The sequence below is a fragment of the Oncorhynchus masou genome, chromosome 5, assembly GCF_036934945.1.
Source record: "Oncorhynchus masou masou isolate Uvic2021 chromosome 5, UVic_Omas_1.1, whole genome shotgun sequence".
Taxonomy (NCBI): domain Eukaryota; kingdom Metazoa; phylum Chordata; class Actinopteri; order Salmoniformes; family Salmonidae; genus Oncorhynchus; species Oncorhynchus masou.
In genome coordinates, this window is record NC_088216.1 from 42,482,205 (window position 1) to 42,494,550 (window position 12,346).

At 42.6% G+C, this 12,346-nt stretch overlaps 1 pseudogene; it reads left to right on the forward strand.

Annotated features, from left to right (window-relative positions):
• The first annotated feature begins 6,488 nt into the window (after nucleotides 1–6,488).
• LOC135529060 (keratin, type II cytoskeletal 8-like) lies at nucleotides 6,489–12,199 on the forward strand (annotated as a pseudogene).
• Nucleotides 12,200–12,346: the final 147 nt, after the last annotated feature.

The following is a 12,346-nucleotide window of genomic DNA, read 5'->3' on the forward strand; positions in this document are numbered from 1 at the left end:
ACGTACATTTTTAGGTTGCAGGGAGGTCAGCTGGGGTTGAATCAAGTGGAAAACTGATTGGATTTGAAAAAAGCCATCAATGTAATGGAATTTTGTCTTTTTTTTCAACCAGCTTTTAACCTAAATCCAATGACATGGTAAAATGTCAACCAAATGTAAATCAAAACTAGATGTTGAACTGATGTATGTGCCCAGTGTGTAGTTTCTATGTACTTGATCAGCCAAACCCCAAAATTACTGGATACGGACACGCTTAGCAGCAGGGCTAAAGTAAACTGACTTGCAGAAAGGGAAAGGGGGATACCTAGTCAGTTGTACAACTGAATGCATTCAACTGAAATGTGTCTCTAATCCAACCCCTCAGAGAATCAGAGAGGTGCAGGTGTAACCGATGTGAAATGGCTAGCTAACTAGCGGGGTGCGCGCTAATAGCGTTTCAAATCGTTGACGTCACTCGCTCTGAGACCTTGAAGTAGTTGTTCCTCTTGGCCGTGGCTTTTGTGGAGCGATGGGTAATGATGCTTTGAGGGTGGCTGTTGTCTATGTGTGCAGAGGGTCCCTGGTTCTAGCCCAGGTAGGGGTGAGGAGAGGGACGGAAGCTATGCTGTTACATTAATGCCGTTGACCCGGATCACTGGTTGCTGCGGAAAAGGAGGAGGTCAAAAGAGAAACCGATGTGAAATGACTAGCGCTGTGCGCGCTAATAGTGTTTCAATCGGTGACTTTACTCTCTCTGAGACCTTGAAGTAGTTGTTCACCTTGCTCTGCAATGGCCATTGCTTTTGTGGAGCGATGGGTAACGATGCTTCGTGGGTGTCAGTTGTTGATGTATGCAGAGGGTCCCTGGTTCGAGCCCTGGTACGGGCGAGGAGAGGGACGGAAGCTATACTGTTACACGGGGGGTGTCTTAATTGACATCCATGTCATTGGATGTCAAAGAAACAAACACATCAAGAAAAAGTTGCTGTGATGATGTGACGTGCACAAAGACTTTGGTAAGCTGATAACATAGTGTCTCTGTCTCTCTCTGTCTTCAGGGATAGGATTGGGAGAAGGGTGTGTGTGTGTGTGTGTGTGGTGTGTGTGGGGTGGGGGGGGGGGGTGCTCTTGTGTCACATTTGAGTGGTAGAATGCCGGACACTGATTTCACAAAATTCTTTGGTTGTGTAGTTGATATCTTCAAGGTGATACCTTTGCAGATAGCTGTGATATCATTCAGCCTATCTTTTAGTGGTTTGTATCTCATTGATGTTGATTGTGTCACCCGAAAGGTAATAAGGTCACAGAGACAGAAAGAGCTGTTGGGTTTTTCATCCAGTACACAAAAACGCATCTATATCCATTGTTCTTAAGAGAACATACCAGAAAAGCACTGTGAGTGGAAACGTTACCTCTCAAAAGTCAGAAACAACATAGCATGACATAATAGATGAACGGACAGACTTGAAAGATGCAGAATGTAACATTTTACACTGAATCTTGAAGTAGTTTCGCAAGCCAATGATAACCAGTGTTAGAGCAACGACTGGAAGTCTATGTGTATCGGCTAGCATGCCAAAATCCCGTAGTATTCCTTTAATGCTACGTGCTTTTTTTGCTCACTACAGATATATCATAGACATAATTCAATTAAGGGGTATTTGTTTGTGGAAACCCTCTGCCCTTAAGGAGATGGTCTCAAAGTTAATAGGTGGTGGCGTTTATAGCAGTGGAAAATAACAGGTTCCCAACGACCCTCACTGACGACACTACTGTATGCCCTGGCTAGGGCGGATTCACAAAATGGACCCTAGAGACAAAATAACAAAACACAGTACCCAGGGGAAGTCGGCTAAAGCCCATACACTTCCCCTTGTTTTCTTTATACTCTGACTCTACCTCACCTTCACGGTTGATCAAGTTTCAAAGCTTCGCCTCTTCATCACAACAGCTCTCATATCATACAGGATGTATCAATGCCCAGTCATTTCATGCAAAGCTTGGGCAGTACACCTCAATGATTTAAAATAGTTTAATTGGCAGAAGAAGAGGAACTTCTCAATAGAATCAGAGTGACTTATCTCACTACTTCTACACCATTACAAAATGTTTGAAATGATAGTCCACTTTTAAATGAATGTTTTTCAGTGCAAATCAAATGCACTTCTGCAAGTGCTGTCCAGAAATCCATATTCTACAATTGATTGTATACAGGCCATAGTCTAGCTTTAAATCCATTGGAGCATTAAGCTCAAGAGGAGACTGAATTCAGATCCCTCCCGCCTCCCCCAACAAAAAAACAACTAAAAATGGCTTCAGCTAAGGCTTGGACAAGGAAGATACAACAGTTTGGTAATGCCAATGGGTTGCAGGCTCGACACAAATACTACGGCACAGGACCAAATACTACATATGATATAACTTTAATAAACTTCAAGTGCTCAATTCACAAGTGCCAACACAGTGGTATTTGTGCAGTGGTCATTTTTTCTCTCCAAATAATATAGTAAAATAGTTTTTATACTGCAAACTTACTATTACATCTTCTACCGGGTAGATCTACACAACATATGGCATCGGACGTGGACTTATCTCACTCAACATTTGACCTCATCTGACAAACGTCGATTCCGGAGGGTGCAATCACTTCAAACTGCTGCATGTGCAGAAATCCAGGGCTGAGTAGCTCTGGAGACCATCAGTCAAGGGAGGCCAAGGGAGAGAGGGAAAGAGAGAGAAAAAAAATTGATGAGAAACTTGAGACTCTGACTCATACCAATAACAGCAGGATTCTGGGAAATTCAACAGGAGCTTATGTGCTTCAGGGATTCTGGACAACAGTCAGAGAATGAAAGCTCCCAGCTTGATCTTTCTCGGATGAACTTTTACTTGTTTATTCTCCTCTTCTTTTTTTTTAAACTCACTGTCCACTCTGTTACCCCTGAACCTGTGAGTGTTTACCTAGCTAAGACAATTACAGTGCTACAACGTTGTGCCAACGTCATATGTCAGTAGGGCACTTACTCACTCAATCCCATGACTTGGAGTTGTGCCAGGGGGAGGAAAAAAAGAGGAGCAAGGGTAAGAAAAAGGGGAGGGTGGATCTTGATCTCTTTATAGCAAATTAAGAGTATGAGTCTTAGATAAAGACCTTGGACACCCTGAACATTATTGAATGTCCTGCTTACGTTCTTATATCTGCGTGGGAATGCCAGTTTTACGAGCAAGGTGTGGCCATGTGGGTCTGTGAAGGTCGCTCATCAGACATGAGTGAAATGTGACAGTTGCGGGCCATTTTCTCTCAGAGTTGTCATGTCCATCTTTAGAGTCTTAGTGCCAGTATGTTCCCTTTTTACACATGTCCACAAATACAGTAACACACCACTGAAAATGCATAGTCAGCAAAAGGGCCTCTTAATTAATATGCTCCTTTTTAACACGAACACGTACATAACATTGAATACACAAACCCTCTACTGAAAATGCAGTCAATCACCACAATAGTCTCTTAAAGGGATAGTTCAGCCAAATACAAATTTGCATAATGGTTTCCTTCCCCAATAAGCAGTTTATGGGCAATGTATGACATCAATCATGCTTTGATTTGGTTGAACTTTTTAGCATTTGTGGACCAAAACCAATGCAAGTCAATATCTTATATTTGACTGCTTACAGCAGGGATCATCAACTAGATTCATCCGAGTGTTTATTCTTTGTTGAGCAGATGGTCGGCTGGCCGGAACATAATTACCAATAATTTGTTAACTAAAAATTTACCGCAAGAAGCCCAAGTAGATATGTTTGACTAAAGCATGATCATTTCAAACCTTGCTTACATTTGTATATGATCACGTATCTCTCATTATATGTGGGAATATTTGGAACAGATTTCTTAAATTAAAATCCCCTGGACCTGATTTCCTGGTGTTTTTAGTCTTTAATGTCCATAAATGAAAATTAATATAATACTTTTTTTTGCTCAGAAAACTTGGGGGTCCAAATGAAACCACTCCTGGGCCAAATTTGGCCTGTGGGCCGCCAGTTGGGAAACCCTGGCTTACGAGGTAAGGAAACCGATAACTATCCCTTTAACATGTTCCCTGTAGACTTACAGTTCATGAGTCTATACAATTCCACTGAAAATACATAGTCAGCCTTCACACTCTGTAGGAACATAGGAATATATAGTAAAAAATACTTTAGAAATATGACAATAAAGGTTGTTTGAATGACACCTCTTTTTTATTAAGATCCTTGCATAGGACAATTAAGAGGGTATTCATGCACACACATTCACACACCAGGGACTGCAAAATAAAGCTTAGTTAGTTAGTTCGTTAGTTACTACCTACTTACTTACCTTTATTGAATCCCATTGGGAAAAGGGTCTTGTTTTCCTATTCAACAAGCATGACATTATTGCATTTATGATTTATCACAAGGCAAAAAAACAGCACAGTGGTTTACGTACACATTACAGTCCACTCCGAATGAGCACTAGGGGGACCCAGCCTCAAGCCATGCAACTCCAATCCGGCATAACTGAAGAGGGTGTGGCCGTCTAGGTGCAAACGGGCAGGCGTACTTGGACCCGTCCAATTGTTTTTATGGGATGCTAAAATCGTTGCCCAAGTGTTGACTAAACTTCAGACACAGATGTAGGTGGCAGGAAGATGCCTGTAGCGCAATTATGCTACCCATATACGCCCGTAGGATTATTCGGAACAGCAGCCCCATACAACTCGAGGTCAACCTCTCTCTTTCTAAAGAGGGTCTGTTTCTTCTCAGCGGCTAATCGTTGTCTTCTGCCCCTCCAACCCTCACCCACTCATCGCATGTACGTGTTTATCTCAGCACATTCCAATCTTTATGTGTCGCATTTGAAGACCGACGCACACAAACCAAAACATCTCTCGTCTCTGGAGGCTGCGGGGCGAGAGGGTCAGATGTCAAAAGGGTGTCTCTTAAATTACTTCAGGTCTCTGACAATAGATGAGGAACGCAGTGATTTCACCCAGAGGACAAGAGAGATTTTATCCCATATATGTCAGTTATTAAGGTCGATAAGATTAGAGAAATACAGCTGTTTTTGTTTGTTTAGTGATGAATGTGTTGAACAATAGGTCATTGGTCACTTTGACAAATATGGTAATGCTTGAGCCAGATAAGGCTCCAATGGTGTAAGCTCTTCACAGTGCAACTTTGGGACTGTTTACAAATGGAGTTAAAAGTTTCCAATACTTGGGATAAACTGAACAATGCTGATTTACTACTCGATCAGATCAGTCAAAATGACTCAAACAAATTAAATGAAAAATTAAATACTATATAATTTCCCCCCAACTGACTTCATTGGGGTGAGTTATTGACAGCCATTATTTATCTCTTCAACCCAGCAGTTCAATTCTGATAAGCCTTCCCCATGGGTTAACATGTGTTACTTAGCAACAAGCCTGTAAAACACCTACACAGCCACGTCCACACACATACTTCATGTCTGGGTCAACAGTCGACACCGCTAACTATTAATCAACCGAATCGCATTATTCCCATTGAAGTGCAGTGTGTGTCTTATTCTAGTCAATCACAGTGTCAACACTAGAAGAAGTGAAGCCCGGCGGTAAAGATACAGTATATACCGTACTTTAAAGAAATTGGCAGGTAAAAGAACGACAACTTGTACATGATCTGACATCCAGGTACAGATGTCTGGCCAGTATCTATAAAACGAGTGCTGATCTAGGGTCAGATCACACCTGTCCATATAATCTTTATTCATTATAATCTAAAAGGCATTCCGACTCTGGGACACTTTATGAATACGGGTAATTGACTGCTTTTCGTGGTTCAGGGGAAAAGTGTGTGTATAGAAGGCCTGGCTTACAAGTGCAGTCTGTCTGTGTAAGATTCCTTGGCTGCTCATTGGTCATATTGAAATATGCCTCTTGATTTTGGGAGAATATTACTAATGGAATATCTTTGCACTATATACTGTATGTTAGCTCACTAATACAGTTCTGGGTATTAGAAAGTTACTTTTTCCCACGCAAAATGCCTGCTGCAGCAAGGTACATTGTTAATGGTGACAAACTGTTAATGATGATGCTAAGCACCAAGTTCAATAGCAATCATCTAACAAAAGCCCATTCCCAGAATTGGACTTTGTTTTTGTACAATTCATTAGGAATTTTGAAGAGGTTTTTCATGATGCAAAGAATGCATTCTGCACTGGTCAACTGCATTGAGACTAACATAAATACATTATGATACGAATAGTCAGAATATCATTATGATAGCACATAATGCTGCAAATAAGGAAAAGCAGCTCCAATCCCTGTTATGTAAGTTCTGTACTCTCTCAAATTCACTTTGTGCGCTGTAAATGTGTAACATGATTATATTCTATTACCTCCATCATTCCTCCATTCTGCGCTCCCCTACTGCATGCTAGCCAATCATAATGTCCCTTGGTCCCTCCCCTTTCCAGATAAAAAGAGGGCCAGGGAACAGTGAGCTCCATCTGCACGAGTCTCTCTCTCTCTGCAGCGAATCTCCCAGGCTCTACAGACCACCTACTGTAGCACTTGCTAAAACCTAAGTCATCATGTCCACCAGAGCTGTGAAGGGCACCAGCTACTCTTTGAGGTCCTCCTCTGCAGGCCTGGGGTCTCAGAACTTCAGCAGCAACTCCAGCAACGGCTATGGCGGCGGAGCCAGACAACAGAGCTACAGCGTCCGCAGCTCTTATGGGGGTGTTGGCAGCAGCGCCGGGGGTGTGGCAGCAGGTGGCTATAGGGTAGTTGGTGGGTACGTGGCTGGAGGGACTGGGCAAAGAGGGGGCGGGTTGGAGTTTGGGTATGCGGGCATGGGCGTTGGCGGTGGTATGGGAATGGGGGGTGGTATGGGGATGGGGGGTGGGAAGATGACATGTGTGGGACCCCCTCCAATCACCGCTATTCAGGTGAACAAGAGCCTGCTGGCCCCCTGAACCTGGAGATTGACCCCAACATCCAGGTGGTCCGCACCCACGAGAAGGAGCAGATCAAGACCCTCAACAACCGCTTTGTGTCCTTCATCGATAAGGTTAGTTTCTCATGAGTTCCGATCACACCAGAGTCAAATGCACAGTGCATTCCTAGTACTTTCAAACACAGGAGCTGAGCTTGACTTAGCTTGTCTTGTACAATGGGGCCAATGGAGTCTTCCTGAAGGTGCAAACCCTGCCCACTCTGCACAGCGGTCAATCTAACTCACCTCAGGTATTTAACAGCATTGAACAGTGAAATACCTGACCCATTAATGTTTTATATTAACTTGGCCTTTGGGAAGGGGCAGATTCTCTTGTGATTTCGGTTATCTGTTAAGGATTTTTTAAATGTTAGCTATAACCATTGTGTGAAACATTGTGCACAAAACTGAACGTACATTGTGAACAAAACTATGGAAATAGATTATATGACTAATTGGGCCCTATTTAGGCATGCACGAATATGAAATGCAAACTTGGTTATCAACCGAAAACCCTCTTGCCCTGACCCTTTTACTGTAAAAGAAAGAGTGGAAAGATGGGTGGAGACAGAAATAGGGCCAGAGGCACAAGATGAGGTTGGTTGTATGAATACAGAGTTTGTTGTTTGGAAACCCCTTCTAGCATTAGCTACTGACTCTTAAATCCACAAAACGATATGTGGGAACACTGCTGTCTGTAGATTCTGTAGGCTACTATGGATTTTCTTGTTCACAGGATCCTCTCTGCTCAATGTGCCATTGTGGCCCACACACTCAAACAGGACATGGCAGGTTCACTGTCAGAAAAATCAGCCCATTCCTGCACGGCTTATCAACTGTCAACTACAGTGATTACATGCTTCAAGCGTCCCTTACTTGTCAAGAATCAAATAATTCCATTTCTAACTGTCATAAATCAGTCCTAAAAACATAACTGTCATAAATCAGTCATAAAACATAACTGTCATAAATCAGTCCTAAAAACATAACTGTCATAAATCAGTTATGTTTACCGCTAGATTCACATTTGTCCACTCCGCGACCTCTCCCCCACACCTTAGCGATACACACCTCCTCTGTTCTCTCCTCTATGCTTGTGTTTGAGTGGAACCCCACCCAGGGCCATGAGGTCAAAAAACACTTGGAACAACATGAATCATATGTGTAACTTTGATTGAGAAAGAGTGCCACATCGTGCTGAAACACGGTACTTTGCTTCAATGACACATTTGTTTGTTGGCCATTCTTTAGTCTATACATACATTCACACTTTTGCTCCATCCATTCATTTATAGTGTATGCACATTAATTCATACATTAATTAATCCGTCCATTCGTTTGTTTGTTTGTGCCTTCCATCCATCCACCCATCCACCCTTCCTTTTTCTCTCACTCGGCCATCCCTTCCTTCCTTCATCCTGTCATTCACAAGTTTCAGTCAATGACACTGACCATTTCCCTTTTGTCCCTGCAGGTGCGTTTCCTGGAGCAGCAGAACAAGATGCTGGAGACCAAGTGGAGCCTTCTGCAGGACCAGACCACCACCCGCTCCAACATCGATGCCATGTTTGAGGCCTACATCTCCAACCTGCGCAGACAGCTTGATGATCTGGGCAACGAGAAGATGAAGCTGGAGGGGGAGCTGAAGAACATGCAGGGCCTGGTTGAGGACTTCAAGAACAAGTGAATGGGTTTGACATTAAAAGTTAAAGGGGTAGTTCACCAAAATGTGATTATTATTGAACTACTTTCTTCGCTTAAAAGTAGTGTAAGTTGTACAGTTCTATTTAAACCATTTTGACTTGGAGGTACCCACATCTGAGTCTCAAATACAGTGTTATGATTTCAAGGAACTTTTCTTTTTGATTGAATAAATCTTTAATCCTAAATGTTCTTTCACTTTTAGCTTGTCAGCAATGTTTCTTGTTTGATTGACGGGCTTGCTCTATTCTCAGGTATGAGGATGAGATCAACAAGCGTACCGAATCTGAAAACAACTTTATTCTCTTCAAGAAGGTCAGTAGACTCGATAATTCTACAAACCCCTCCCAACATGGATAACTTATAGTGCATTGTTGCTTAACCACAACCTTAAAAAAATTGGCTGAAGTAGAAAAGTACATGAACCAAGTATGCTTTCTCAGGATGCAGATGCTGCCTACATAGTCAAGATCGAGCTGGAGGCCAAGCTGGACTGTCTTACTGATGAGATTGAATTCCTCAGGACTATCTATGACGCGGTAATGTACCATGTTTATATTGCAATGGGAGTGACTGACAGAAAACATTTGAAAGCCTAGCTCAGAGATCTCCAACAGGTCGATCGCAAGCTACCAGTAGCTACCAGCAGCTCAAAGACCACCCACAATTCTGAAAGTACATGCAATTTTCACGTGTTCCAATGCAAAATGTCATAAGCAATTCTCACAGTATCACACTGCAAGCTCCCAGCTACTATTTAACCAGCGAAACTTGACGTTATCCCACCCATGGTTAGCCAATATTAGCTTACAAAGCCAAACCTAAAACAATATCTGGCAATTAATATCCAGCGTTATTGTTCCTTTCCGCCTGTGTGGTGCGGGTATTTGTCTATCACTCTGTGTGTAGCCAGTCGGCTCTTTTTGTTGAACATCGGGAACCGAATTGCATATGTGAAAGAGCAGTTCATTTGGCTCCCTGATTAGCGTACTTTTACTATTGCTTCATTAGCAGCTATCAGTGGATATGTTACAAAAACATTATTTGAGGATGATAATTCCTCAGTGCAGGAACAATATAGTGAGGAGAGAGCCTCATTCAGTTGTCCATTTTTTTTTTGCAGGCCATCTAATAAGTTTGTCAGATAAAAATGTTTTGAACTCATATTGCAACGGCGTTCTTCGTTTGTTGCAAGAGAGTCGGACCGAAATGCAGCGTTTTGGTTACTCATGTTGTTTAATGAAACAAATGACGAATACATGACAATACTGAGACAAAATACAAAACAACAAAATGGAACGTGAAACCTAAGTACAGCCTATCTGGTGAAACTACACAGAGACAGGAACAATCACCCACGAAATACAAAGTGAAACCCAGGCTACCTAAATACGGTTCCCAATCAGAGACAACGAGAATCACCTGACTCTGATTGAGAACCGCCTCAGGCAGCCAAACCTATGCAACACCCCTACTCAGCCGCAATCCCAATAACTAAAAAAACCCCACTACGAAATACAACAACATAAACCCATGTCACACCCTGGCCTGACCAACTAATTAACGAAAACACAAAATACCAAGACGTGACACATATTTCACAATCTGACATAATGGTAGGCAATGTTTTAGGCATTAAATTAGAGATTTACTATTTTTTCATGGTTTTATGTCCATTTCAAAGCATTACTGAATAAGGAGCCGTTTGGGAGCCAAATTAACGTTTCTTTTAGGTGAATCGAGCCAAATGAGCCGGCGCACAGAAAAGACTGAATTCCATCACTAGAGCCAGCTGATGTGATAACTGTCTTGTGCCTTGACAGAAATACTGTTAATGGAAAAGTAGGCTTACCTGGCAGAAGTGTATCGTGAGTAAGTTCGTCATTTGTATCTATTATTTGTTATTTTCTAAGTTTTCCATGAAACGAGCAGCAACCGTACAGAACCATCACTCGACAGGCACATTAGATGGCACACTAGATGCACAATTAAAGGGCCAGATGCGCAATTAATGGGGAATTACACTCAAAAATACATTTAAAAAAAAGTTTATTTAAGCAAATGACATTGACATTTACTCAGAACATTCAATTTCAGTGTTTCTCTATAAACAATTGTAATTTTAAGAGTTAAAAACCCCAAAAAATATAAAACCAAGAAAAATATAAAACAACATTTTGCAAAGAAATCACTGACTTCATAGTGGCCCCCTAAGTGTTTGTTTTTTTACCAGGTATATTGACAGAAAACATAGTGCAGTACTTTATCTTGTACACTAAGGACCCGGGAAAGAGTTGCATGGGAGAGGAGAAGAGAAGAATGTACCTATTTGAAAGCGAGAAAAACGTGTGTAGCTTGCGACATCGTAGAAAAGGTTGGAGACCCCTGGCCTAAGCCTATGCTGTAGATTCCATTGGATTTTGAATACCTTGTGTGAAGAGTAGATGCTTTCTGAAATCTAAAGGCTTTTCTCTATCCTCTCTTGGTTCTTCAGGAGCTGCGTGAGCTGCAGGGCCAGATCAAGGACACCTCTGTTGTGGTGGAGATGGACAACAGCCGTAACCTGGACATGGACTCCATCGTGGCTGAAGTGCGCGCTCAGTACGAGGACATTGCCAACCGCAGCAGAGCTGAGGCCGAGACCTGGTACACGCAGAAAGTAAGTCCCTTCTCCCGTGAGACCCCTGAAACTGTTCTCGCCATTGTGACCTTTCCGAGATTCAATACTGGCTATGCTCCAATGTCCATACTAGCATATCACTGAGAATGGATGCCCAATGCCTAAACGGTATGCTAGTGTGGATAGGAGTGGAGGCTGTTGAGGGGAGGACGGCTTATAATAATGGCTGGAATGGAGTCAATGGAATGTCTCAGGTATCCACACCGCTAGCTAGAGGCTAGCATTGATGGATGACTTCACTGTTATGTCTCTATATTTTGGCTGGTGACAGTAACGTGATTTTGTCTCTGTAACAGTATGAACAGATGCAGGTGTCAGCCACCAACTATGAGGACAATCTGAAAAACACCAAGGTAGAGATCGCAGATATCAACCGCAAAATCATGAGATATCAGTCTGAAATTGACATGATGAAGGGTCAGGTGAGTGCCACATTACGCCTCTCAGTAAATATGTATCTCAGTGTATTTTTATATAACACCCCTGGTGTGGCTAGACTGTCTCTCCTATTCAGTTGTACGGTAACCAACATCTACCAATAGGAACATGCATAAAAACATTTTTGCCTGAAAACAGCGCGGCCACCTGGAGAACCAGATCGCTGAGGCGGAGGAGCGTGGTGAGCTGGCGGTGAAGGACGCCAGGCTTCGCATTAATGACCTCGAGGTGGCCCTGCAGAGAGCCAAGCAGGATATGACCATGCAAGTACGCCAGTACCAGGAGCTGTTGAACGTCAAACTGGCCCTGGATATTGAGATCGCCACCTACAGGAAGCTGCTGGAAGGAGAGGAGAGCAGGTACGAGACTCGAGGCCATGTTCTTATTGATTAGTCACAGGAAGTAAGGAGGAAAGCATTCAGGCATGAAACTCTAAAATTAGGAGAATTTGATGATGACCAATGAGTTAATTTGTTCACTGAACATATCCCTCTCCTCTCCTCTCCTCTCCTCTCCTCTCCTCTCCTCCCTCCTCTCCTC